The sequence below is a fragment of the Cervus elaphus genome, chromosome 20, assembly GCF_910594005.1.
Source record: "Cervus elaphus chromosome 20, mCerEla1.1, whole genome shotgun sequence".
NCBI lineage: Eukaryota > Metazoa > Chordata > Mammalia > Artiodactyla > Cervidae > Cervus > Cervus elaphus.
This window is the reverse complement of record NC_057834.1, coordinates 127,492,753-127,520,649: the sequence shown is the minus strand read 5'-3', so window position 1 is coordinate 127,520,649 and position 27,897 is coordinate 127,492,753. Positions and strand designations below refer to the sequence as shown.

The 27,897-nt window shown below is 43.4% G+C and overlaps 1 long non-coding RNA gene across 1 annotated transcript in view; it reads right to left on the bottom strand.

Annotated features, from left to right (window-relative positions):
- The window catches only part of LOC122678295, a 36,188-nt gene extending 16,327 nt beyond the window's left edge, over positions 1-19,861 (bottom strand). Inside the window, exons 1-2 of the long non-coding RNA XR_006336053.1 lie at positions 19,729-19,861; positions 7,203-7,495 (exon numbers count right to left, since the gene is read on the bottom strand). This is a non-coding gene — a long non-coding RNA (uncharacterized LOC122678295). The remainder of the gene's footprint in view (positions 1-7,202; positions 7,496-19,728) is intronic.
- Between the last annotated feature and the right edge of the window lie 8,036 nt (positions 19,862-27,897).

Sequence of the window (27,897 nt, the reverse complement as noted above, 5' to 3'; positions counted from 1 at the left end):
CTGAGCAGATCAGCTGAGTTACAAATAAGCTATGGAGGTACTTGCAGGGAGCCAGGGCTTGTCTTAGCAGCTGGCAGAAAATGGAGTATTACTACAGAGACTACTCCAAGTCTCTATGCCAATAAATCCCCCTCTCCCACTTGCTGGCAAATTCCTACCAATAGAATCATGCTTCAGTGTGTTTGATAACATTGCGAAAAGGTTAGGGTATAGTGCTCAGTGGGGCTTCCCATGTGGTGCTAGTCTTAAAGAACCTGCCTGCCAACGCAGGAGACGCAGGTTCGATCTCTGGGTCGGGAAGATCCCCTGGAGGAGGGCATGGCAACCCACTCCAATATTCTTGCCTGGAGAATTCCATGGACAGAGGAACCTGGCAGGCCACAGTCCATAGGGTTGCAAAGAATTAGACATGACTGAAGCGACTAAGCATGCACACACAATAGTGCTTAGTAACAAAACTTGGTGTGCAAATTTTGTCAACAAAGGATCTCAGATGTATAGAAGAAAAGACAAGCTAAAGACGTCAATGCTGGCTGACCTCTGGATAGTGACAGCATCGAAAAGCTTGCCCCTACTTTATATTTTTCTTTACTTCCCAAGTCTTCTACAAGTAATAAGTATTGCTTTACTGCTCTCAAGGCAAAAAAAAAATTTTTTTTTTAGGTTGTTTTTAACAAAAAAATGTCCTTTGAAGGTAAGTGACTGTCTTCAAAAAGATCTTGGTAAAATGCAAATGCATTACCTGAAAGGGATTGTCCATCACTGATTCTGCATAGTTTAGTTTGTCATCTTTGTTGACTGTCATCCTGGAAAGCTAGATCGGGGGCCACGGATCACATTTCATTCATCTTTGGATCCTGCAAGCTCAGTACAGATCAAGGCACAGGATAGGCATCAAATGTGTATTGAATTGTACCAAGAACAGAGGAGACAAGAGATGCCAGAGGAACTGCAACCCAGGATGAGCTTCAAAAGAACAAGGGCGACTTGGAAAAGCTCGGGCAGTGTAAGCCTCAGAGGACAATATACAGTAGGGGAGTCCAAAAAGCAATGTGAAGTCCTTAGGCACTGGCCTGGGGAGGGGAGCAGAGTCAAAACAGGGTGTGGCAGAGGACCCTCACTGCACAGTTCCACCACTAGCCAGCCCTGTCTTGCAACACAGTAGTTCAACAACTTCATACATTCTTCTTCTGAGTTCTGGTTTCAAAATTCCTCCATTCAGAGAGATGCGAAAAGCAAAATGGAAGTTAAATGAAGGAAAACATGCAAAACTTCTTCAAAGTTGGCTGGGTCTGCCCCTTCAGGACTGAAGACATGGCGCGGAGTGCTAAAGAAAACTCCAGGGAAATGTCAGTCGCTTTCAAGTTTGAACAGAATCCCACAGCAAGACTCAGGAATCTAGGGAGGCAACAGAAGGCACAGCCAGGCAATCCGAGGCGCAGAATGGAAGAAGGACTTTGACAAAACAGAGTGACATGATGTGGTCGGGTTCAATGCCACCACCCACGCTCCCAGAGGAAATGACTTACATCCAATAAATGGAAAAATACTTCCTCGATTTTCTCGTATGAGACAAGCTGCTTACACATATCATTATACCTACTCATTTAATAAATATTTATTGAGTGCCTACCGTGTGTTAGGAGCTAGAAACTGGTAATGAATAAAGCAGTACTCCCTGCTCTGCTGGAATATGTGAGCTGGAAGGAACATTCACTGTCTAGTTCAACAGCTGCAGATTACAGATCTAGAGATCGCAACCCACAGCAGGGATGCCATCTGACCAAGAGCACCCTGCTAGGGCATTGTCGCCATTTTTTATGCCAGGTGGTTTTATATGCGACTCTCAGGGCTTTCTCTGCTTACCTGCGATGCTTGTGTCCTACTCCATTGAAAATTCTACATACTCTCTAAGTCTTGTTAAAATGTCAGCTAGTCTCGGTGGAGCTTTTTCTCTGCCTTCCTTGGGGTTCCCATTGCCGTCTCTGCCTCTGTGATAACATTTGTCACAGTCCGCCTTGAACTTTCATGAGGATACACCTGTCCCACCTGCTTGATGCTGAGCCCCCTGAGGGCAGAGATGACCTCTCATTCATCACTCTATTCTCAGTACCTAGCACAGCTGGGGGGAATAGTGTTTATGGAGGAGCCACCAAAACCTGGGCTCTGAGCTAAACACTTTATACACACTGTCACATTTAATCCTCACCCAACTCTCCAAAGTGGATATGGCTTAGCTTGCTTTAAAGATGAGGAAACCAAGGCTCAGAGAGGTTAACTAACTTCCTCAGAGTCACAAAGCCTAGTAGAGGAGCTGAGATCCAGCCAGTTCCATCTAGCTCCAAAGTCCATTCTCTCTTCATTCTAATATATTGCACGTTCCATAAGCTCAAGGTAAAAAATGCTGCTCTCCTGTCCATAGCACCTGGCACAGTGTCTAGCATGGTCACACAGACCAACCTGAATCAGTGTGGGAGGGACCACAAGAGAATCTGAGTACCAGGGGGCAGGGGCCCCTGGGGGCATCTTGGAAGCTGCCTGCCAACAGAGGCGTGGAGTTGAGACACTATCAGATATCCCTTAAGCAGTTCTGCCATTATACCAACCATATCATGTTCAAGGGCAGAAAGCAAAGTGAACACATTGGTAACCTGAAAACAAAAAGCAGAAGACCTAGAGGGGGAGGGAGGAAAAGGGAGGAAGACTCAAGAAGGAGAGGATATATATATATATATGTGTGTGTGTGTATATATATATATATATATATATGGCTGATTTGCATTTTTGTATGGCAAAAACCAACACAACATTGTAAAGCAGTTTCCCACCAATCAAAAAATTAAAAAAAAATTTTTAATAAGCAAAAGACAAAATGAGCCCTACTATGACCATGCCATAATTCCCAGGAGATTAAAGTATAAAGCAGAACCATATGGGACAGGGTGATAAAGTGAAGTAAGGGCTGGGGAAACGATGATGTGACTGAAATCCAGGGAGGGTCAAGGACAAGGATGCTGAGACTCTTCCCATAGCAGGATATGCAGAGGTGCCCTCAGAGGGGAGCCCAGCCCCCTGCACAGGGCCGAGTGGGGCTGCTAAGAGTCATCTCCCAGCTTTAGACATTTATTTCACTTCCTAATTTCCAAGCCAAACCTCCTAGGGGACTAGTGTTCCTTCTAGGTCACTGCCAGCTCCCATCCCCCACTTCCTCCCAGTCCTACTCCCTGGTCTTGCCTTGGCCTCAAACACCAGATCCGGGTCCTCAGCAGCTCCAGAGCAAATCAGAGAAGATTCAGTGTACCCACATTTCCAACTCCAGCGAAAAAATGACCACATCTCTGGGAAATTTGTAAAAGCACTGAGATTTTTTTCCTACCAGGTTCCATCAATATTTCTATAGTATTTACAAAAAAAAAAAAAAAACTACCTTTCCGTGTATCTGCTTTCTTTTATTGCATGCTGAGAAGCAGATAAGCCATGTGATTTCTCTGTGCATTGCCTTCTAAGAAGCTCTGAACTAAATTCAGTGTTTGTGTCTCACCCCAGGTTACATGTTTCTTATAGGCGAGAAGAGGGGTGGATGTCTCCTTTCACTCCAACAGGGCCTAGCACACTGTTTTGCACCGGGACTCTCAGAAGACTTGTGGGAGTTAAATGTTCAAAAGCACAGTGACCCCACCTCCATCCCAAGGTTTCCAACCTTCCTTTTGATTTAAAAAAAAAAAAAAAGCTGTCTTACGATATATGTGTTTTTACTGTGACCTACCTCCACTCCTTTTTGTAGGAAGGCAGGGAATAAATGAATAAATAAACAAATAAATGAATAACGGATTCCCTCCTGCCTGGGGAAATGTGCATAGGGCTTTGTCAGCTCTGCTTCAAGAAAATCCTCCCTAACAGAGATTGAGCTGAGAAACAACAGTTTGGGAGCTCAGCGGGTTTCCTTTCTTTTTCTTTTTTTTTTTTTTAAACCTAGATAAGCTTGGGTGCCTCAAGTAAATTCCCCTTTGATTGGTATGTTTCATCAGTTGAACTCTAATTGGTGCAAACAGGTAATTTGGAGATTACAAGATTTATTCTTCTATAACAGTGATTACTGATTGCTAATGATAGTGCTGATTTTTAGGTATTTAAAACCTTGACAGTTACAATACTCATATGATTTACTACAGCGTCTCTGAGACTGCCTTCTACGGATCCCTGAGGACAGAGACCATGTCCCTCGTGAGCTCTGCCCAGTACCTCATGGGCGTGTATGTGTGAATAAATGCTTTTTAATATTAATAATTGTAATAACTACAGACTATAAAGCACACACCCAAAATACTGAGTCATTCAGTCTGCTTGTAATTTCATGGATTTGAAAATGTATACTTTCTCTCAAGGAGATATTAGGATTATTAGCTTTGGAAATAATTGGCCTTAAAGGCACATCTTAAAAAGGACAAAGTCGTCAACTCTCCTCCCTGACATTTGGAGACAGTCTGTTCTGGAAGCACGTGGAGGAGCTGGAAGTATGAAGGCGCTGCCTTCCCGGCACTCCAGGGAGAGGTGCTAACCCGGGCTGCCCTGGCCGAGTGCCAGCTCAGGAGCCAGGCACTGCCTGTGGGCGCGCTCCCTTGTTATCCCGCGGTCACAGGCCAGGCACTGGCATGTCAAAATGCCAGTGTGTGAGGGGATGGGAAGTGGCAGTGCCCAGACAGGAACGTTGCCTCCACCCAGGGAGCCACGCAGCAGGGTGTGGGCACCATGCCTGTGGGATGAAGCTTGGCACACAAGTCCACTTGCCAACAAGGAGAGCAGAAGGAATCAAGTCAGGCCGGCTCACTCAGAAGTGCTCACCAGTTCCCTCCGGGTCAGGCATTGGACCCAGAACACAGTGGCAGTGCCCCAACGGCAGTACCTGTGTGATCTTCCTTTTTGTTAAGATTTTAGGTGAATGGCAGGGTATGCCCTTCCATTTCCTGCCACTAAGGCTTTGCATGAACTGTTCATTATATTTGTTACCCTGCACCTGCAAGACCTTCTTATCAGGTAAGGGCCAGCTCAATGCCACTTCCTTCCTTGTTTCTCCCTTCCCTCCTCCCTTCCACGCTGGGTGATGACTCCTTTCTCTGAACTCCTATGAAATTCTGTGACCATTCTGAAGTCGTAGGTGTACCCTCTCTGGGCAGTGCCAGTCACCTGGACAAGGGTGCCCTCACTAGATTGTGAGCTCCAGTTCTAGAGAATCAAAGACTAGTGTTCTTCCAACAGGCTAAGCACTCCTTCTCAGATGTAGCTTGTGTTCCAAAAAATTATTTTCACTCAGTCAAAAGCTTTCCTCTAAGACTTCCTTGGTGGTCCAGTGGTTGGGAGCCTACCTGCGAACACAGGGAACACAGGTTCGGTCCTTGGTCTGGGAGGATTCTACATGTCGTGGGGCAACTGAGCTCATCCAATGCAACTACTGAGCCTGTGCACTAGAGCCCACAAGCTGCAACTGCTGAAGCCTGAGCACCCTAGAGTTTGTGCTCCGCAACAAGAGAAGCCACTGCAATCAGAAGCTTGCAAACCACAAATAGAAAGAAGCCCACACTCACCGCAACTAGAGAAAGTTGGTAAGGAGCAGTGAAGACCCAGTGCAGCCAAACATAGCAAACAAACTTTTTTAATTAAAAAAAAAATAACTTTCCTCTAGGTTGGTAGAATCCTATGCCTTTAGATGGGAAATGAGCCATTGAGGAAATCTCTTCAATCCCTCCATTTGAGGGATGAAGATAAGTGTGCCAGGGAATTTCAGTAGATGGAAATATAAGACAGAAGACAATTTAGCTAGAAGGGCCTAAGAAAAATGTCCCCAGTCACTTACAAGTAAAAAATACTTCTCAGCCCTTGCTCTCAGAAAAGAGTTCTCAGCATGGGGATCACCACACCCCCTCCTCACAGCAATTTACGACACTCAAAGTGCTTTCCAATATATTGTTTGATCCTAATAACAATTTTAATGGAGTTATTACTTCTTTTACCTAAGAGGACATTTTAGTGAAATGACTTGCCTAAGGTCACACAGCTACTAGTACAAAGGAGAACTGGGGCTTGAACCCAGGACTTTTGATTTCAAGTTTTTGATGTGAAGATTTCAAAGAACACTTTTGATTTGTGTTCTTTGTCCCAAAACCACCTCTCCCAACTCATCTCCATGGAAACAAGTTTCCTGTACTACCCTTTGGCCTATAACTTCTGGAGAAATGTGCTTTGAAGCAGGTTTTATCTTTCTTATGTAAAACTAAAACTTTCCATCGGATTGTTCCTATCCTGCCTTTAAAAGTCTCTAAAAGGCTGGATATGTGAGACTTTCCAAGGTGTCAGCTAGGAACAGAGGGCTATGATTTGGCCTGGATGGCATCAATACCTTGCCCCTGAGACTGAATTCTAATCTACCACAATGTGTCTTTTCCTGAAAAACTGTGAAAAGTTTGCTCTTGCTTTGGGGACAGGGGTGGGGAGGGGAGCGGCATGTGCATCAATGTGAAGTCACAACATAAAGTTCATTTTCAATAGAAAAGAAACATGGAACCTTCTGGCCCACTTCCACATCTGACTCATCCTTTTCCCCAAAGGATAAAGGAACAAGGTTACAAACTAAAGTGTTCTACTCTGGTTGGCTGCCTCAAATGTTGCAACAAGAGGCATCATGGTCTTGAAACAAAAAGAATCCAGCTATCATTGGCTGGAGTGGCTCTTGGTGCAAAACAGGACTGATGGTCCTGAGAGAACCACATACTCATTTTCTGGAGTTTTTGGATTAGGAACAAAGAGGCATTTGACACTGCACTAATCCCCCTCCCCGCCCCCAAACAGGTGAAAGCCACAGGAACCAGGCCAGATTGCTGGCCCTCCTTCCTCTCTTGAGAGGAGCTGTGGTCCTCACTGGTCCATGTTGGTTCTGACAGCTTTATTATGCTGTATTTGATCATTACATAAAGCTAAGGTGATTCTCTCCTACTTTGCCTCCCTAAAGAACTTTGAAAACAGCAAAGTGTTTCCCAGAGGATCTCAAGGCAAAATCAATCATGATCACAAATCATTATTCTTTAGAAAGTACCCTAGTATTAAAAATTCCTTTTAGTATTCAAATGTGCAATTACATTTTGTTTCCCCCACCACCCCACCCTCCCCCACACAGCAAGGTTGATCTAATCAGCAGCACCCCAACCTACCTGATCGTGAGTGATTTCCATTCACACACACACCCAGAGTCTTGCTTAAATATGACATGAGTCATCATTTTGCATTCATTATCAGGCATCTTCAGTGATCCCAAGAGAAGCTTGTTCTGAGAGTCCTGAAGGTGAAAAGTCTGGGTATGCTGATGACAAGTGAGAACCCAGCAGAACTTCCCAGATGAGCAGCTGGGCATCAGCCCAGGGAGCTGGTCCCCCGACTTTGCCGCTGTGTGGCCTTGGGTATTCACAAGCTCGGCTGCCAGGAACATGTGCCAATCTCTGCCACCCTGGTGGCATGGAAGATGAAGAAGACATTGAGCCAGATGACTTCATGAATCTCTGCCACCCTGGCTGCACTGCTCTTCTCTGTGGCATCATAATCATGGGAGTGGGTGGGCCCCGGAGCTTGTTCCTATTTGAGGGAGAGACTCTTAGCTGCATGTCCTCCCCCTCTCCTTTCTTCCCCCTCTTCTCTCTAACTCCCACAAGCCAGGGCTCAGACAGTGACACCCACCCAGATGCTTTTCCCCAGAGAAGACAGGCAAGGGGCCAGTGGCCCACAAGGACACCCTGGGGTTTGCAGCATCTCCCCTACATCAGGGAAGAGCAGCCATGGTGAGGACATGCCTTGGCAGAAAAGAGGAGGCATTCAGATGGCAGATGCAGTACCTCCTTCAGCATCAAATGGCACCGGCAGGCACAGAGCCCAAACTCCAGACACTGTTAATAACCAAGCCAAGCCCTTCAGGCCATGACAAACCCTCCCAATGTTCAGTGAGATCACCAACTAAAGCTGCCAATGGAACTATCCAGGGAGCCCAGCCTGAGATGTGGGGGTCCAAGGTGGGGAGCTCTGGCTCTGAACACCCTTGGAATATTTCCCTTGATACCATGGAAGAAAGACAGGGCCCCCTGGAGGAAGAAATGGCAACCCACTCCAGTATTCTTGCCTGAAGAATCCCCAGGGACAGAAGAGCACAGTGGGCTACAGTCCATGGGGTCGCAAAGAGTCGAACATGACTGAAGTGACTTAGCCTGCATGCACATTAGATTTAAATTTACTCTAATCCAGTATGACTTCATCTTAAAATTCAATCGGCAAAGACCTACTTCCAAATAAGACCACATTTCTGAGACTGGAGGTGAACATGAATTTTGGCGCAACACTATCCATTAACCCAGCTTGAGACGCCTACACCAACTCCTGGTCTCTAGGCTCCATGCACCACTTTTGGAGCAAGAGTCCTAGAGCACATCTGGGGCACAGCAGCACAATGATGCCAACAAACTTGAAACTAAGAACATTCCCAGCAAGCTGACCATACTGCCTCTGGAATAACATCACCATTTCAAAACATTTTTGCACTCATTTTCTCATTGGATCTTCCCAACATCCCAGTGAAGTAGGCAGAGCAAGAACTATTCATCTCAAACTACAGAAGAAATTGAAGTTCAAAAAGATGAAGTACCTTGCCCCAGGCTACCTTGATGGTTAGAAACAGAACTGGGGCTAGGATCAGGGTCTCTTCATGCTCTACCAGCCCAGCCAGCTTACTGTCATAAGAGGAGACACAGTCAAAGGAAAAAAGTGTCACCATGAACCTAGGTTCTCAATGTCCAGGCTACACTTTTGGTGCTAATTTTATGCTTGCTAAATGTTGTAACTTCAGTGCTAAATTCATTTAGATAATAGACACTGGAGAGACAAGAATTAATAAAATAAGGCCTCTGTTCTCAAGGAGTTTCCAGTTTGGAGAGGAAGACCAAAAGCACTTGAACAAGCCCACGAAGTAAAATGTTATGCACGCTGAAGAGGTCAAGTGGGGAACGAAGGAGGGAGTGGTCAGTGCCACCAGGAAAGGACAATTAGGAAAGGCTTCAAGGAATAGAGAGCATCTGGAGAAAGTCTTTTCACAAAGACATTGATAGTTCTGGATCAGAAAAAAAAATTGCTATAAAGAATGGTATTCAGACAATTGCAAACATGGATATGAACTATTAGTGAGTTATCAATGTTAAACATCCAGAATGTGACTGTTATATCATGGATATGTTTTTAAAAAATTCCAAGATAATTTTTACTGAAGTCAAAGGAGTATCTTTTAGGAGTAAAAAAAAGAGTACTAGTGTCTACACTTTACTTTCAAATGGTTCAGCAAATAATAATAACAAAATGAGTGTGTGTACATAAAAAGGCATACACATAACACAGAGAGAGAGCACAGGAGAAGAAGAAGGAAGTAAATGTGGCAAAATGCTAATGATTAGTGAAATCAGATGAAGGATATTGGAAGATATACCGTTATTACAATTTTTCCATACACTTGATTTTTTTCAAAATGAATAGCTAAAAAAGATAAGGACTGAGTATGAACAGGAATGAATCATTTAAGAAATAAATAGACTGAAAATTATTATATTAAGATGTGACTAAATATCCTTGCAGTTCAGCAAGAAAAGAAGAGGTTGCTAGAGCACCTACATGGCAGTTACTGAGAGAAAAACTATTTCATCTAAAAAAAGAAATTATTTGTACTTTGACATGCAGGCTGGAGGGAGAGAAGAGGGAAAGGAGTGATGGGAAAAGTCCAGAAGCCTAGCCAGTCTGGATGTGTGCTGTGTGGGCATGGCTGGCCACTGGAGAACTGGCGGTTAGAAAGAACCAGAACAGCCGAACCTGCCAGCCACAAGAAAGAGCTTCAAGCCCATCTGAGAATCAAGGGAGTCACTGGAGGGCACCAAACAGGACAGGGACTGAGATTTCCCACGTGTGGAGGGCGGCAGCCATGCGGAGAGTGAACTGGAGCAGAGTGGAGGCCGTTTGTGAGCTGCGTTACAAGTTATTTATCACAGATAATAGGTGAAGACCAGAAAGGATTTACTTACTATGATAAATTACAGTGGATTCAAGGTTACTATGCTCATTCACATACATTCTAATTGCTTTATTGTACATCAGGTTTTTATGCCTAAAACAGGAAGTGTACGCAATATATAGCATCCCCCGTCCTGTCCATCACAGTCAAGAAAAGGTTAAGAGTCACTGGACTATATGACAGATGTAGAGAACAAACTTATGGTTACCAAGCGGGCAGTGGAGGGTGGGATGATTTGGGAGGCTGGGACTGACATATACACACTGCTATGTATAAAACAGATATAACTGATGAGAACTTACTACACAGCACAGGAAACTCTACTCAACACTCATGGTAACCTAAATGAGAAGGAAACCTAAGAAGAAAAAAAAAGAAAGAAAAAAACAGTGGATATTCCACTCCTGGGCGTATATCCAGAGAAAAACATGATCCAAAAGAACATATGCACCCCAGTGTTCATTGCAACACTGTTTACAATAGCCAAGACATGGAAGCGACCTAAATGTCCATCAGCAGAGACATGGATAAGGAAGATGTGGTACATATATACAGAGGAATAGAAAAGAATGAAATAATGCCATTTGCAGCAACATGGATGGTCCTAGAGATTGTCATCCTGAGTGAAGTAAGTCAGACAGGGAAGGAGAAATATTACTTGATATCCCTTATATGTGGAATCTAAAAAGAAATGATACAAGTGAACGTGCTTACAAAACAGAAGGAGACTCACAGACTTAGAAAATGAACTTATGGTTGCCAAGGGGGAAGGGATAGTTAGGGAGTTTGGGATGGACATGAACACACTGCTGTATTTAAAGTGGGTAACCAACATGGACCTGTGTATAGCACATGGATGTGGCCGCCTGAATGGGAGGGGAGTTTGGGGGAGAATGGAGACATGCATATGTATGACTGAGTCCCTTCGCTGTTCATCTGAAACTCTCACAACATTGTTAATTGGCTATACGCCAATGCAAAATAAAAACTTTTTTAAAAATGAGAGTGGATACATGTATACATATGACGGATTCACCTTATTATACAGCAGAAACTTACACAACAGTGTAAAGCAACTATACTTCAGGAAAAAAAATTTTCTTTTAAAGAGTCACTGGACTATATGGATGAGAAACAGAGAGCATGATATTCTGAAGCCCTGCAAAGATCCAGGAAAAAAATTATCTGAATTGAAGACTGATGGTTTTCATATTTTGGCCATCGCCTGCTTCACAAACAATATGCAAAACAGATAAACACGCTCTGGTTGAATCAGGGATGAGAAGTCCCTAGTCTTGCTTGATACCCTCTTCCATTCCAACCTCAGAAGTGCCTGAAAGGACTCGAGGAAAACAACTTGAAAGCCCCTGGTCTAGACTGTTTAGGAGAGAATGGTAATCAGAGTCTAGAGAGGAAGTGAGATATGCAGAAAATTAGGAACCAGGTTTCAGATGAGTGTAAATAATTGAGAATTTTATTAATGGACTGGTTGCTAGTGTTCTGGTTTGAAGGCCTGGAAGGAAGATGATAGAGGCAGGCTTTAGAGAAAAATGACGTCTTCCATGGCTGAGTGCAAGTGCATATAGACACTTTCCAAGGAGACAGAGGGACAGAGGGCAGAGGAAGCTCAGGAGAGTCTCAGCGGGAGAAACAGATCAAGAGTTCATCAGTAACCAGGGGTAACCGAAGTCTAGGGAAAAGAGGGAAAAATCTGAAAAAAAAAAAATGAAATGATAAGAGAAAGGGAAAGAGACTAGGATAAAAACATGATAATACCAACATTTAATAGTTGGTCACAGAGGCTTCCCTGGTGGCTCAGATGGTAAAGAATCTGCCTGCAATGCAGGAGACACAGGTTCCGATTCCTGGGTCAGGAAGATCCCCTGGAGAAGGGAATGGCAACCCACTCCAGTATTCTTGCCTGGAGAATTCCACGGACCGAGGAGCCTGGTGGGCTACAGTCCGTGGGGTCTCAAAGAGTCAGACATGACTGAGTGGTCAGATTTATTTTTATTAGCACAGAGGCAGGAAGATAAGCAGGTTTATGATGTCTTAGGAGCAAAGGAGAAGAAAGAGAGAAGAAGGGGTCATGGCCACACATTCTCTGTGTCCCCAAGACACCAATGTTATACTTACAACATAAGAACCATCACAAGGAATTATGTGAAGAGAGCTGAAAATCTGTTTCTTCACTTCCACTGACTTCAAAGCTAGGAATTTTCTCATTTATAAATATATCCTGTGCTTAACAGAGGCCCTGGAACATAAGAGCTTTATAAATATTTGTTGAATGAATGAACTAATTAATGAATCTTTGAGAACTATTTGGAGAAAGCATTACAATAGCATTAAGAGCTGAGCAGAACTTAAGGGAGAGGATCAGGGTAAACTTGAGGACCATCTGGAAGGTTCCCCAAGGGAAGATACAAACCAAACTGTGTGTTGGCTTCTGGAAGAAGCCAGGTCATGTTCCACACAGGGCAAGACTGAAGACAAGCAATGGAGACACAGGAGAGCCAGCCCAAGTGGGCACCATGGCCCAGGAGCACAGGTGGACAAAACTTTGTGGAACAGAGCCAAAGAGGAAAGGGAAATTAGAGGATGTGCTTAAGGAAATCTAAGGTAATAAAAGCAGAAATTCTGGGTTTGGGTTCTCACCGCATTATTGAAACTATATTTGAGAAGTGAGGCAGAGAGGTCTGGAGGGAATAATGTCAAAGCAGCAGCAGACTGCCTTTCCCTTAGAAACCAGGCTCTCTTTCACTCTCCCTGACCCTACAAACAAAGTGGAAACTCCAGTGAGGTTTCCTTCTTTACAGCAACCAAATGGAGCAGGAGAATTTAGGACTATGGAGGCGTGAAGCTTCCTGAAGGAAAGCAGGTACAGAGCCTAGAAGCTCAAGAGTAGGGGCACACCCTACTGAGCAGAAGCTTGTTTGCTCCTTAAACAGGAAGTCTTGAATTTCCCTTTTATATCATGATAACTAGAAAATAACAGAAATTCACACTCTGCAATTAACTGGATTGAACCTGTGCATAATCTAAAAGGTAAGAGTAGCGTTAAGGCATTCTCCTGCTCGGGAAGATAAGGGACTTTCATTTCTGCCAATAAATAATCAGTTGACCAAGAACACTGTCAGCAGTTTTTGCCTCTGCCCTGCAACCCAATCAAGAGGCTGGAATGGAGGGAGGTAGGAACTGAAATTATTTTCTTATTATTTCTTCTGTGGTAGAGACAATGTTGACACTGTGAATTATTCTCTTGGCCACACGTCCTCAGAGACTTCTGGGCATCGTGTGTTGAAAGTTGTCCTTTCCAGCACAACTTCCAAATGGTCTCAGCAGGAATTGGAGCATTCTGATCACACATTTCTTGGCTTCTCTTCAGTGTTTTATCATTTCGCTTGGTTTTAGAAAGTGTCTTTCTACCCATTGGACGAGTAAGACAAAACTCTGATCTAAATGAGAACTCATAAAGGAAAGTGACCTCACTGTTACTGAAGCATGGAAGGGTGCAGAACTTCCTCAAAAGAGGACAAAAGAAGGAAAATGAGATACGGAGAGAGGGAGTGAGGGAAGGTCTGGGAGGATGCTAAGATCTTAATGCTAATTAATGCTAATGTTAATGTTAATGCTAAGATCTTAATCTCTAGGAAAAGGAATGTTTTGATTTTCCCTTTTGGTTCAACTGTATTTTCCACTTTTTCTTCAAGGAATTGTTATTATTTTTAAGTAGTGGAGAATAAAAGTTATTTTATGACAAAAAATCAAATTAACCAGATCTAAATATCCTAAGGTAAGATCTTTTTACTGCTTTTTAAAAAAAGTTTTGGATGTGTACTAAAATATACATAATGTAAATTTTACCATTTTAACCACTGTTAAGAATCCGCCTGCAATGGGGGAGACCTGGGTTCAATCCCCAGGTTGGGAAGATCCCCTGGAGAATAGAATGGCTACCCATTCCAGTATTCTGGCCTGGAGAATTCCAGGGATTGTATAGTCCATGGGGTCTATACATGGACTTTCACTTTTTAAGGACAATTCAGTGGCACTAAGAACGTTCACAGTGTTGCACAACCATCACTGCTATCTGTTTCCAGAAATTTTTCATCATCTCAAACAGAAACTCTACACCCCTTAGACAATAAGTCCCCACTCCCCTCCTCCTGCCCCTATAACCTCCCTTCTACTTTCTGTCTCTATGGTTCTGTCTATTCTAAGTTCCTCATAGTAGAATTCTACAATGTTTGTCCTTTGTATCTGACTTCTTTCACTTAGCGTAACATTTTCAAGGATCATCCATGGGGTAGCATGTATCAGAATGCCATTTTTTTTTTAAGTTGAATAATGCTCCATTATATGTCTAGGTCACACATACCATCTGTTGGGGTTTGTTGCCTTAAAATTTCTTTATTAAAAATTTTATTTTAAACATTTAGGGGGAGGTACCTCAGTGGTCTTCTTTTTTATTGAAGTATAGTTGATTTATAATGTACCATCTGTTGATGGACATGTGGGTTGTTTCTACTTTTTTGCCCACTATGAATAATGCTGCCATGAACATTGGTGTGCCAAGTGTCTATTTGAGAACTTGTTTTCAATGTGAGGGGTATGTACCTAGAAGTGGAATCACTAGATCATATAGTAATTCCGTATTTAACTTTTTGATGAAACTCCACATTGTTTTCCATAGCAGCTGCACCATTTTATATCCCCACCAGCAATGCACCAGAATCCAGTTTCTCCACATCTTTGTCAACACTTGTTCTTTACTACTATTATGGGATCTCATTGTAGTTTTGTGCTTTTTTAAAAATATATATATTTATTTATTCATTTATTAGGTTTTGCCTGATCTTAGTTGTGGCGCTTGGACTCTTCAGTCTTCATTGCAGCATGTGGACTCTTAGTTGCAGCACGTGGGATCTAGTTCTCTGACCAGGGATAGAACCTGGGCCACCTGCAGTGCGAGGGAAGTCTTACCCCTTGGACCACCAGGGAAGTCCCTTCACTGTGGTTTTGGTTGGCGTTTCTCCAGTGGTTAATGATGCTGAGCATCTTTTCATGTGTTTGTGGTCTAACTGTACACCTTGTTTGCAGAAATATCTATTCAGGTCCTTTGTCCATTTTTGAATTGGATTTTTTTATTGTTTAGTTGTCAGAGTTATTAACAGATTCTGAATTTTTATTCTTTATCACATATATGATTTGCAAATATTTTCTCTTACTCTGTGTGTTGTCTTTTACTCTCTTGATAGTGTCTTTTAACAGACAAAAGTTTTAAACCTTGATGAAGTCCAGTTCATCTAATTTTCTTTCATTGCTATGCTTTTTGGAGAAGGCAATGGCACCCCACTCCAGTACTCTTGCCTGGAAAATCCCATGGACAGAGGAGCCTGGTAGGCTGCAGTCCATGGGGTTGCTAAGAGTCGGACACGATTGAGTGACTTCACTTTCACTTTTCACTTTCATGAATCAGAGAACGAAATGGCAACCCACTCCAGTGTTCTTGCCTGGAGAATCCCAGGGATGGGGGAGCCTGATGGGCTGCCGTCTATGGGGTCACACAGAGTCGGACACGACTGAAGCGACTTAGCAGCAGCAGCAGCGATGCTTTTATATCCAAATTATCACCAAATCCATTGTGATGCAGGTATTCCCCTGTGTTTTCTCCAAAAAGTTCTATAGTTTTAGGCCTTATGTTTAGGTCTTTAAGCCATTTTGAAGTAATATTGTACATGGCATAAGATAAGGATAACCTCATTCTTTTGCACAGATATTCAGTTTTCCCAGAACCATTTGTTGAAAAGACTTTCCTTTCCCCACTGGATGGTCTTGGCACCCGTGTAGAAAGTCTTACATGTTTTTTATATATAAGATTTATAGATTTCTTTTGTACACTTATAGATTTCAATGTACTCTTTGGGTAAATGTGAAAATAAAATAGCAACACCATACATTTGTATTAAGGGCAGCCAGGACAGTTGTAATATAACCCTGTATTTATACAGTGAGGTAGTTTTCTGTAAGTTACACAATTCTTGAGTTTGGTAGTTGTATGCGTGGGTTTGAATTCTGGCTCCATAATTTATGATTTATAAGTATAACTTATAAGGTGTATAACCTTGGACAAGTCATTTAGTTTTTCTCAGCTTCCTCGTCTGTAAAATGGGATTATATTAATGACTAGTTAGGATTGTTGTGAGGATTCAAGGACATAATTCATGTAAAGCACTTAGCGCATTTCCTGACACAGAGTAACTGCTTGATGCATGATAACTATTGCAATCATATTGTCATCATTAGCAACATACATGGAGTGGTTTATAGCCGTTATTTCCTGTGATTCCCACCTTAACCCTGTGAAACAAGCAGGATAGTAATAATAGTCTCATTATAGAGATACGTTAGGTTCAGAGTGTATTTTACCGGACTAATGCCACATGGTTAAGGAAGTGGCAGAACAAGAGCTTTTCCACAACCCATAAATGGGATATCAGCAACAAAGCAACTTTTACACAGAGATCTGGTCCCTGGGCTAATGTTCCTTTTATTAAGAATTTCTCTGTCTTCATACATCCTAAAAGAAATGGCTTACTGTTCTCTACCTTGGACAAAGAAGGAAACAATGGCAAAGAGGGTAAGAGTCTTGTGCAGGGCAGACCCAGAAATAAGGGGAAATTTTTCAAGAACCAGGAACAGATTCAGCGCTACCAGAGTCTCATCAGAATATTTCTTCAGTAATTATAAAAGCCTTAAACGTGAAATAGCAAATTCATGCACACCACCTCCTGGCCAGATAGATGGTGTAAAGTGCCGTAGACGTGAATTGCTGCAAGTACGGGGAGCTCGCGTTTTCACTTCAGGCTTCGGAAAAAGAAGCAGCTGAGTTGAAACTGATGTAAGGATGGCTGCTTAAATTCACTTAGGAGCCAGTTACAGTCTCTCAAAAGAAAATCATTAGGTACTTATCATGGACAGGGTGTGTTAGGAGATGTGCAGATATAAAATTAGTCATCTTTGAGAAGCTTCAAGACAGAAGGAAAAGTAGGAAACAAGGAAGAACTACAGTTTAAGCCATCATGTACCGAGTGTCTTAAGAGTGCCTTGTGAAATTTCTATAATGCTGCTCCTCTCAGCAAAGGCAAGATCCCTAAGTTTGTCCAAAACAATGTGTCATTGGTTAGTCTCCAACAAAAACCTGTCTGATGGATTTAGTCTCGCTGTACTAAGCCCTTGATATGCAAAACCTCTTCCATATCTTCTAGCACTAAAGGGAAACACAGCCTTCCTGATGTAATAATGGGATGGATGGTAAGGCAATAAATTTATTTGGATTTACGATCTGGCTCTCTCCCTCACCTCCATCTGTGCCAAACCATCCGGGGACGCACCTGATTAATCATCTGTGGATAAAGTACATTACTGCAAGGTGCATGTTCTCACTGAAGTACTTTTGACAAGACCCTGGGCACTTAGTGCAGAGGCTTTCAGGAAAGAAGCTGCTCAGAGGACATCAAATATTTGGCCTTTCCTGTACCTCACTACTCCCTAAATCTGGAATGGAATGAAATGCCCTCAGGATCAGGGAGAAAAGAAAAGGTAGAGAGGCTTGGCAGTCTAAGCCTCAGCGTGAGGCTGGGCAAATGTCAAGAAAGCTACCTGAACAGGTGACTTTGGGTGGGATGGCCTGGGGGACTCTATCCAGCCACAGGAAGCAGCGAGAGGTAGTGGGAAGGGGCAGGCTTTGGAGAAAGACGGGTTAAAATTCTGGTTCTTTAGTGTGTTGAGTTTCAGATTCTTTTTCTGAAAATGGAGAGAACTCTATCATACAGAGAGGTTGTTGGAATGGGCTTCTAAAATGGTTTCTAATGAATCTGCCTCTTGGTGTTCATGTCCTCTATGGTCTTCCCCTGAGTGTGTGCTGCACCTAACTGGCAAGTAGCTCAAAAGTGATGGGATGTTGCTTCCAAGATTAGGAGGCTGTGACTTCCATTTTGCCCCACTCTCCCCCGCCTCAGTTCCTTTGCTGTGAACTGCTCTATGGAGTTGTCCACATGGCCAGGAACGAGGGCAGCCTCCAGCCCACAGTCAGCACGGAACTGAGGCTCTCAGTCCAACAGCCCCGAAGGTGCTGAATCCTGCCAACAACCCTATAAAGGAGATTGGGAGCAGATCCTTCCCCAAGTCAAGCGTGAATCTGACTGCACCTTGACCAGCACCTTGACTACAGCTTGTCAGGGGGCCCAGCTCAGCCACATGCAGGTTCCCAACTCACAGAGACTATGAAATAGCAAGTGGTTATTGTTCTCAACCACAGAGTTCAGGGATAGTTTGTTATGCAGCAAAAGGTAACGAATACCATGGTATCTTGGATCAGTAGCCAGTCTATACTATCATTAGCAGAGAGGGACTCATTGCCTTCCAATCCATTTATAGGAAAGATGGTGGCATGGAGATTAGAGGACAGAGGGAAGAAAGGAGATGACATTTTCTAGGAAATCATGAACTAAGCAGAAACTAAAAAGAGAAATAGAGCCAAATGCCAACTATTTTGTGACATGTGATCATCTCCAGAGTCCCAAAATATTTCATTTGTGCGGTGATTATAGCCCCAGCACAGCGGGCTGTATGTTGTAAAGTTGCACCCTTCTCCCTTCATCCTATCCTCAAAGACAGGGGCTATGCTTTCATTTCCTTGGTTCATCATCATGCCAAACACCATACTTTGCAAATAATGAAAATGAAACTAGCCCATAATTGTTCTTCCTCCTATTTTTGAAAAAATCATTCTGGTAAGGTTTTTCTTTCCATTCTTTTCCTATTAAAATCCTCCTCACCTTTCAAAATCCATCTCATATAAGTCAGAAATAGAAAAACAAATACCATATGATATCGCTTATATGTAGAATGTAAAATATGGCACAAACTAATATATCTACAAAATAGAAACAGATTCACAGTCATAGAAAACAAACTTGTGGTTGCCAAGAGGGAGGGGAAGAGGGGAGGGACAGATTGGGAGTTTAGGGTTAGAAGTTGCAAACTATTATATATAAGATGAATAATAAACAAGGGCATCTGTACAGCACAGGGAACTATATTCAATTTCCTGGTATAAACCATAAGAGAAAAGAATATAAAAAGGAATGTAAATATCTGTATAACTGAGTCACTTTACTATACAGCTGAAATTAATACAACATTACAAACCAACAATTTTGTTGCTGTTGGTAGTCATTCAGTTGTGTCCAACTCTTTGTGACCCCACAGACTGTAACCTGCCAGGCTCCTCCATCCATGGAATTCTCCAGGCAAGAATTCTGGAGTGCGTAGTCATTCCCTTCTCCAGGGGATCTTTTTGACTCAGGGATTAGACCCAGATCTCCTGCATTGCAGGCAGATTCTTTACTGTCTGAGCCACCAGGCAAGCCAGCTATACTTCAATTTTTAAAAATTTCAATGAAAAAATTGTAAACCAACAATATTCCAATAAAAATTTTTAAACAAAACAAACTCAAATTCATTTCATAAATGTCCTTTTCTACATGGTCTCCCTGACTTCTAGCTTGTTTTTCAGTAATATTCACTCCCTCTGTGATGTTCTTAACAAACTATTTCTTCCTGCTATTAGTACTCACCTTATCTGGCTCTTGGTGAGAATTAGTGTGTTACAGCCAGCTCTCCCTCCAGATGGCAGCCTCCAGGCCAGCAGGGGCAATCTGTCTTACTCACCTTTGTGAGCTTCAGTGCCCACCCCAAGTTTGTGGCGGGTTCTCAGAACCAGTGGCTGAAAGAATAAATTATTTCAAACACTTCTCTAAGATTTGAACAAATGAATCTCTGAGAATAAGATGAAAGGGAAAGTCACAAGTTGTAACGTATTTTTCAAAGCTGCCAGGGCCCACAAGTCCCCTCCAACCCAATGAGATTTGCAGAGCTTGTGGGATCTTGCAGGTTTCTATTCCAGGCATGCTGTGGATCCCTGCTGGCATCAACCCCAGGACAAAGACAATGAAACTGTGAACACAGCACCTACAATGAGAGGACACAGTGAGAGGACACAGATAGGCATTGTTAGAAACATAATGCAACAGGGTACAATAAACAGTCACTTCTGGGATTCACTCATCGAAGCCAACCTATGCTCCCCTGGCCACCCTCCAACCCTCCACCCCCAACCCACTGTCACCCCTGCTCTGATACACCTGGGTCCAATAGGAATTGTACTTCCGCTCAAAACACAGGTATGTGCCAAACAGAACAAAAGCAGCTGGAGATTTCACAATTTTCCTAGGTTTTTTTCCTAGGTTTTTTTTTTCCCTCGGGGACAGCCAAAGATGCCATAAACAAGTGGAGAATGGGGAGTGTCAGCAATGCTACTCTGATAGCAACAGGACATTAAGGAAAATGAAAAGAAAATGAAAGTGAAGTCGCTCAGTCGTGTCCGACTCTTGGCGACCCCATGGACCGTAGCCTATCAGGCTCCTCCGTGCATGGGATTTTCCAGGCAAGAGTATAGAGGTGGGTTGCCATTTCTGATAACTCCCACGGTCCACGCTGGGTGAGAGAACGCCTGTCACCTTGGCAACCCTTCCTCCCTGAGCGCAACCTCAACTCCAGGGTGGCTAAGCCCCAGGCCGAGGGAGGACCTGGCCTCTCCACCCCTGGTGTCCCAGTTCCTGAACACAGGGTCTATGCCTCCTTGGAGGCGCCAAGTGAGCCACAGTTAGGTCTGGGTAGGAGCCTCAGGGCCTAAGGGGCCCTGATCGCAAAGGCTAGTCAGCATTCTTCTCTACCCGGACTCGCAGGAATAACCATGCCGGCTGCGGATTGGTCAGCACCCGCCTGCTTGGTGGTGGTTGGCCAGCCCCTGTTCCTACTTGGTGGTTATTGGTCAGCACCCATTTGCTTAGTGGGTTTGCTTGGTGGGGCTTCTCCAGTGGCCCTTATGTCTCCTGCATGGACAGGCAGGCTGTTAATCACTAGGGACTCCTGGGAAGCCCTACATAACTTTAAGTGAACTTAAAGTGAAAGTCGCTCAGTCATGTCCAACTCTCTGCAACCCCGTGGACTATACAGGCCCTGGAATTCTCTAGGCCAGAATACTGGAGTGGGTAGCCTTTTCCCTTCTCCAGGGGATCTTCCCAACCCAGGGGTCGAACCCGGGTCTCCCACATTGCAGGTGGATTCTTTACCAGCTGAGCCACAGGGTAAGCCCTGAAAGTGAAAGTCACTCAGTTGTGTCCAATTTTCTGAGACCCCATGGACTAGTCCATGGAATTCTCCAGGCCAGAATACTGGGGTGGGTAGCCTTTCCCTTCTCAAGGGGATCTTCCCAACCCAGGGATCGAACCCAGGTCTCCTGCACTGCAGACGGATTCTTTACCAGCTGAGCCACCAGGGAAGCACATTAGTATATTTTAAACACTTATACTTAACAGATGATTGTAATGCATATGTGTTATAATGCAATGTTATCATGCTAGTCACAAAATAATCCCAAGACTGTGGTGATACATTGATTCACAGTGCATTTCAGATAGGATGGCCCAGTAACAAGACACAGACTAAGGCTGCATGACAAACATCTTCCTCTTTCAGGTGGGTCCATGTTTCTCTGTGATTGGGTGAAAGTTTTCACTTGGAGATAATGTCAAAAGTTTAAACTTGTTCCTTTCTATGAATGAAGGTCTGGGAGCCAAATGGCCTTCTGGGTCTCCTGTGACTGGCCTTGAATTACAACACTGTCTTAAAGCCAGAGAAGCAGTGCGGTGTGGTGGCTGAAAACGATATTTCTACAGCAATATTACATGAGTTTGAGTCTCAGTCCTGTTGCTTATTAGTTGTGTGATTTAGGGCAAATTACTTAAATGATATTTACCTCAGTTTCCCCATCCGTAATATAAGGATAATAATACTACCAACCTCCTTGGTTTGCTGTGACTCTTAAATAATTTAATACATGAGTCTGGCATTGTTATCTTGAAGAGCAGGGATTTTAGGTTACAAAGAATAAAAGATATTCTAGACAAGAGAATTGGGTTACACAAAGGCACAGTGGTGTGAAAGCACCAGAAATGTTGGGGGGAGAAAAGTGTTAGGGGAATTGAAAGTAACAGCTTGTAGCTAGATTACAGATTTCATGTGAGGTAGGGAAAGCCCAAGCTCAGATGGGGAAAAGCCTTGTGCACCAGGATAAAGAATTAGAGTGAATTCTTTAGGAAATTAGGGCATTGGTGAATGTTAAGCATGACCAAAAGGAATGGAGTCTCAGAATTACGCGACTTACACAGGCGGTACATGGAAGAGTTGGGACTCAAAGGTTGGTCTTCTGCTGCTTTTAAATCTTATGTTCTCTTCTTTTCTTGAAAATGAACTTGTTCTCCTACCTTACCACCCCATCCTCCCACACCACTCACACGCACCACCATTCCATCCATCCCCTAGTGAGGCCAGGAAACAGCTCCTCCTCCATTTTCATCCCATATGGTCCAGGCGTTGTTACTGCCTCCACTTCAGGGACTCACACACGAGCCTGGTCCTGCCCATCAGTGTTGTTCCCCCTAGAAACAACTCAAGCATCATCATCATCACCACCACTACCATCCGTCGTATCTGAGCCCTTAGCATGTGCCAGGCATTGTTGTAAAAGATTTCCGTGTATTACCTCTTTCATCCTCATGACAACTATCGAGAGAAAGCATGACTATTTTTTTCTAATGGCATTCTTACTCCAAAGTCCATTTGCTTTACTACTGTTGGCCCATTGGTCTGGAAGAAGATTGTCACCTCCCCAAAAGGCTGCTCAGGAGAAGCACTGGAACAAGCTACTCTCATATCACCAGTGTTACTCAGTCCCACTATTTAAAACAAATACAGAAACCAAGCCCACATTGTCCTTCCTTCCCAAATAAGTCAAACTTCAAATATATGAAATATATGCTGCAGTTCAGTTCAGTTCAGTCACTCAGTCCTGTCCGACTCTTTGCAACCCCATGGACTGCAGCACGCCAAGCTTCCCTGTCCATCACCAATTCCCAGAACTTACTCAGGCTCATGTCCATAGAGCTGGTGATGCCATCCAGCCATCTCATCCTCTGCCATCCCCTTCTCCTCCTGCCTTCAATCTTTCCCAGCAACAGAGTCTTTTCCAATGAGTCAGCTCTTCGCATCAGATGGCCAAAGTCTTGGAGTTTCAGCTTCAGCATCAGTCCTTCCAATGAATATTCAGGACTGATTTCCTTTAGGATGGACTGGTTGGATCTCCTTGCAGTCCAAGGGACTCTCAAGAGTCTTCTCCAACACCACAGTTCAAAAGCATCAATTCTTTGGTGCTCAGCTTTCTTTATAGTCCAACTCTCACATCCATACATGACTACTGGAAAAACCATAGCTTTGACTAGATGGACCTTTGTTGGCAAAGTAATGTCTCTGCTTTTTAATATGCTCTCTAGGTTGATCATAGCTTTTCTTCCAAGGAGCAAGCATCTTTTAATTTCATGGCTGCAATCACCATCTGCAGTGATTTTGGAGCCCAAAAATATAAAGTCTGTCACGCCATTGTTTGCCCACCTATTTGCCATGAAGTGATGGGACTGGATGCCATGATCTTAGCATGAATTGAAGGTGAAGTCACTCAGTCGTGTCCCACTCTTTGCGACTGCAAGGACTATAACCTACCAGGCCCATCCATCCATGGAATTTGCCAGGTAAGAATACTGGAGTGGGTTACCATTTCCTTCTCCAGGGGAACTTCCTGACCCAGGGATCGAACCCAGTTCTTCCAAATTACAGGCAGACACTTTACCATCTGAGCCACCAGGGAAGCCTAGTGGTCTTATCATGATCATGATCAAATATATGCTTATAATAGGAATTGTGAGAGTTGGACCATAAAGAAGGCTGAGCACCAAAGAATTGATGCTTTTGAATGTGGTGCTGGAGAAGACTCTTGAGAGTCCCTTGGACAGCAAGGAGAACAAACCAGTCAACCCTAAAGAAATATACCCTGAATATTCATTGGAAGGACTGAGGCTGAAGCTCCAATACTTTTACCACCTGCTGCAAAGAGCTGACTCATTGGAAAAGACCCTGCTGCTGGGAAGGACTGAGGGCAGGAGGAGAAGGTGACAGAGGATGAGATGGTTGGATGGCATCACCGACTCAATGGACATAAGTTTGAGCAGACTCTGAGAGACAGTGAAGGACAGGGAAGCCTGGAGTGCTGCAGTCCATGGAGTCACAAAGAGCCGGACGTTACTTAGCAACTGAACAACATAGGAACTGATGAACATACATACATTCATTCCTTAAACATCCATCATTCTTCCTGGGCCAGTTCCCATGTATAAATACATAGGTGAATAAGGCAAGAGTTCAGCCTGGGAGCAGTGGCACAGTCTAGTGGGAAGTCAGGCTCTGTAGTGGTTTGCTTTTGAGCAGCACATCCTAACCCTACCCATGGGCCTGTCTGTCAGATGCAGAGCTCCAGACAGGCTCCAGTCTGGCTGCTCCCCAATCAGAGTGAAGCAGCGGGGAAAGGGTGGGTAGCAGTCACATGGGCAGGGGCATTGTGCCCTGATGTGCCATATGACTGGGAGCCTACTGATAAGCCACTCTGCCACTTCCTAACTTGCACCAAAAGCATGATGCATTTGGCTTACAAGCTACACTCTCCTTAAAATGAGATCTAACTCCATATTCTACCTTGGAAATTAAGTATTACTTAGTGAATTTTTAAAGCCACACTCTTTATCAATTGCAGGAAATTTGGAGGGTGGGGAGAGGGGAACGCAAGGAGAAAATCAAAATCACCCATCACCCTACCACCCAGAGGCAACCACTGTTCACTTCCTTCCAATCCTTTCTATATACATTTTTAACACAGTTGAGATCATACTGTATAATCAATTTTGTATCTTGCTTTTCAGAAATGTGAATTTAAAAGTCAAGCACCCAAGAACCCCAGCTATCTCATCAACACTTCAGATGCCTCAGAAATGCATCGGAATTTTTAAAAATTGATTCTACAAATCTCCCCCCTCCACTTCTCTCCTGACCACGTGGGATTTGCAGCAGGATACACATGATATAGACACATCCCCTGAAGTGTAATAGATTTGAATTGCACACAAGTTGGTGAATGAATGTCTAAATAATTAGGAGGTTAATTAATCTAAAATAGAGAAGGATGAGAGAAATTTGAAGATACAGATTCAATAGAGAGCTCTGCAAGCTTGTCTTGCCAGTGAAAATATGGAGAGGTGAGAGACTGCAGCAATTGAAGATAGTAACAGAGCCAGTTACTCCAAAGGGTGTCAGATTTCTCAGGACCCATCCACTGTGCTGTGAGGTGCTGGTGGTCAAGAGGTTCCTCAGTAGGCAAGATCAAGAACACAGATGCTAACACAGGACAATCTAGGTTCAAATTCAAGTTTTGCTGTGTATTAACTTTGTGACTTTGGGCAAATTATTGAACCTCTCAGACCCTGTCTTCTTATGTGTAAACAGGGATGATGTTAATAGCATCCACCTCACAATGTTGTTGTAATGATCAGTTAAGCCCAGATATAAAAGACATTCCAAAAAAAAAAAGACATTCCAAATACATAAAAAATCTTAGTAAATGTTAGCTATAACTAACTAGAAAGCAGTATGTCCTAGAGGAGTAGCTTTCTCGAATTTTTTTAACTGTGCATCGTAGTTCAGTTCAGTTCAGTCCAGTCGCTCAATCGTGTCCGACTCTTTGCGACCCCATAAATCGCAGCACACCAGGCCTCCCTGTCCATCACCAACTCCCAGAGTCCACCCAAACTCATGACCCTTGACTTGGTGATGCCATCCAACCATCTCATCCTCTGTCATCCCCTTCTCCTCCTGCCCTCAATCTTACCCAGCATCAGGGTTTTTTCAAATGAGTCAGTTCTTCGCATCAGATGGCCAAAGTATTGGAGTTTCAGCTTCAACATCAGTCCTTCCAATGAACACCGAGGACTGATTTCCTTTAGGATGGACTGGTTGGATCTTCTTGCAGTCCAAGGGACTCTCAGAGTCTTCTCCAACACCACAGTTCAAAAACATCAATTCTTCGGTGCTCAGCTTTCTTTATAGTACAACTCTCACATCCATACATGACTCCTGGAGAAACCATAGCCTTGACTAGACCGACCTTTGCTGACAAAGCAATGTCTCTGCTTTTTAATATGCTGTCTAGGTTGGTCATGACTTTCCTTCCAAGGAGTAAGCGTCTTTTAATTTCATAGCTGCAATCATGATCTGCAGTGATTTGCGAGCCCAGAAAAATAAAGTCAGCCACTGTTTCCACTGTTTTCCCATCTATTTGCCATGAAGTGATGGGACCAGATGCCATGATCTTAGTTTTCTGAATGTTGAGCTTTAAGCCAACTTTTTCACTCTCCTCTTTTACTTTCATCAAGCGACTCTTTAGTTCTTCACTTTCTGCCATAAGGGAGGTGTCATCTGCATATCTGAGGTTATTTCTCAGATATTTCTCCCAGCGATCTTGATTCCAGCTTGTGCTTCCTCCAGCCCAGCGTTTCTCATGATGTACTCTGCATATAAGTTAAAAAGGCAGGGTGACAATATACAGCCTTGATGTACTCCTTTTCCTATTTGGAACCAGTCTGTTGTTCCATGTCCAGTTCTAACTGTTGCTTCCTGACCAGCATACAGGTTTCTCAAGAGGCAGGTCAGGTGATCTGATATTCCCATCTGTTTCAGAATTTTCCACAGTTTATTGTGATCCACACAGTCAAAGGCTTTGGCATAGTCAATAAAGCAGAAATAGATGTTTCTGGAACTCTCTTGCTTTTTCAATGATCCAGCGGATGTTGGCAATTTGATCTCTGGTTCCTCTGCCTTTTCTAAAACCATCTTGAACATCTGGAAGTTCATGGTTCACATATTGCTGAAGCCTTTTCTATCATTATCCAGAACATAAAAACATATATGTTATAGTTGTATAATGCATGCCGACTCATTAGAAAAGACCCTGGTGCTGGGAAAGATTGAAGGCAGGAGGAGAAGGGGACGACAAAGGACGAGATGGTTGGATGGCCTCAGCAACACGAGTTTGAGCAAGTTCCGGGAGATGGTAAAGGACAGGGAAGCTTGGCATGCTACAGTCCATGGGGTCCCAAAGAGTTGTACATGACTAAGGGACTGAACAACAACACGTATGTGTGTTTATAGATATGTATGCATGTATATTTCATTAAACTCAAGTAAAGCAGTCATTTTTTCCATTCTATTCTATTTCATTTTTGAAAATGCTGATTGTGCCTCACTAAAATGATTCCATGACTCACTACTGGGTGGTAGTACTTGGCAATTTGAAAAACACTGGCCTAACTGAAAGCACAGATTTTGATGTTAAAAACAAAACCAAAAAACAAACAAAAAGTCTTTGGAATCAAATCTCACCTCTGTCACTTACTACTATAGGAACAGTTTTTTGTTTGCTTTTTAAAAAAATCTGACCTTCAGTTTCCTCATCTGTAAAATGAAGACATTTTATGGCTATCTTACCAGTATATATGCTATGAAACAGGACTTGGCACTCAGTAGGTACCTCATACCTTGTAGCTTTTGTGATTGATCTGCTTTGCGATGCAGACAGGACTCCAAGAGAAGCCTGCCCCCATTACCAATGCCTCTGGGACCTCCAAATGCAATTACCATGGGGCTTTGTCTTGGGGCTCCGTGTGGAAGCTGCTTCCGAGGTCTGTGATACTCTGACTTAACAGCACGCTTCCAAGTCCTGCTATTTGGATTTGATTTTTTAAAGT